Below are 2,030 nucleotides of genomic sequence, written 5' to 3'. Positions count from 1 at the left end.
AAAAAAAAAGAAAATTGGTTTTCCAATCCAAAAAAAAAAAATTGCACCTGAGTATTGTAGAATAAGTGAATCAAAATAATTTGTTAAAGTCAGGAGATAATAATATCTTTGCACTGAGAGTTTGTTTTCTATAAATTAGGATAGGCAGTAAATTACCATATTTTGATATTATTTTAACTATTGTATATGTAGATATCCGTGACTTCTTTGAAGTGTTAAAGAGCAAAGATGTCACTTTATTCACCACATTTGCTTATGCACCCATTTTGCCTTCAGCGATCATGTCAGGAAGGTAAGTATCATACAATGCCACAATATTAGAACAAATCCTTTTTGTACTGAGGTAAGATTTAACTAGAGGCCCAAAGTCCATTTGTTTTCTTGTTGAATTGCATATATATGCATATATAAATAAGTATGTGTATATATATATATACACACATACATATATATATTTCTGCTTACAGACACAGCAACTGGTCCGACGGTTCTTGATGGGCATCGGATGGGGGTGGGGAGTGAGCAGGGAGTCAGCAAAGATGCGTGCAACGGACTAGTAAGTGTTCTACAATTGATTGTGAGCAGGGTATAGCTTTTCTGCTCATGTTTGAACAATTGAGTTGTATCTGAGAGGAATTACTGAGAGGTAGATGATGAGTAAACATGATAGTGGGGCAGGAGCAAAAAAGAAGAAAAAATATTATTTCATTTTTAATTGTTTTATTGACATATGTCACATATCAAACAATTCAATAGTTCAATGACATCAAGGATAGTTGTGCAATCATCACCACAATCTATTTTAGAACATTTTCTTCATTCTTATCAGCTCATTGTTAGCTCCTCAACTTCCCCCAACCTCCCCTGGCATTAAAAAACAAGCCAACAACGAACAACGATAAAGTAAAATAGATAAAAACCTCAATAGAAAGTAAAGCAGAAAAGATTAAAAACTAAAACAAATTTAAAATTGTTCAAAAGGGAGATCAAATAATAGGGTACTAAATTTTAATCTAAATGCATCTGCAAGAATCCATTTTGAAATGCATTTACATCCCTGGTCCATGATCAGAGGGGATTCAGGAGGGGGTTAATCCATGTGTATTTTTCCTTCACCTAAACCGAAATAAACCAACCCCCCCCCCCAAACTGAAGCAGTTTTAAAATGGGTCAAAAGGGAGATCAAGTGATCAGATTAAATTTGGACCTAACGATGTCTACCCTAGTGGACTGCAATGCTCTCTGTCTGATAACAGGGCTATTCACATCCCCCAACTATGACTGGAGGGGATTCACGGGAAGCTCAATCAATGCGTGGACCCTGAAAATGGGTTTGGGGCTTCCGCTGTCATTTATAGATGTCTTCAACCAGAATCTCATCATTTCAGCTCTGCCAGTCCCTCTTTCTTTAGATGTGGATTATATTCTTTCCAAGCCTTGGATCATATAGGAAGGTGTGCTTCTTTCATGTGGATTTAGATGACACATCATTTATACGGCAAGTCTTTAAGATGCCAGATGCTATTCTTCCTGATAGTTGGGTACCATCTAGTTACTTCAGCATTCTTTACTTTAGTCATCAGTGATTGCTTCACGAGGATGAGCATCACACAGGGCCATGTCATAAGAACTAATTGTTCTTAGATTGGGGCTAGAATTAAGTGTAAGCCCCCAAACCAAACTCATACCTCTCTGGTTTATATATATCTCTGGTTCAACTTAGAGGCGTTATTGATTGCCATATATGGCAGCTCATAGCTGGCGTATACTAGAAAATTTTCCTTTTATCAAAATTTTAAATTCTATACTACTGACTAAATTACACTATCAGTGCATAACAGTGTCTATGCATTGGGCTGCTAATCACAAGATCAGCAGTTCAAAACCATTGCAGGATAAGGGTGAGGCTTTCTACTTTTTTTTTTTAAACGTTTTATTAGGGGCTCGTACAACTGTTATCGCAATCCATACACACATCAATTGTGTAAAGCGCATTTGTACATCATTCTCAAAACATTTTCTCTCCACTT

The sequence above is a fragment of the Echinops telfairi genome, unplaced genomic scaffold, assembly GCF_000313985.2.
Source record: "Echinops telfairi isolate 266 unplaced genomic scaffold, ASM31398v2 ScPeMD7_1;HRSCAF=3_0, whole genome shotgun sequence".
NCBI classification, from domain to species: domain Eukaryota; kingdom Metazoa; phylum Chordata; class Mammalia; order Afrosoricida; family Tenrecidae; genus Echinops; species Echinops telfairi.
The sequence above is the reverse complement of the archived record's forward strand: the minus strand, read 5'-3'. Positions refer to the sequence as shown.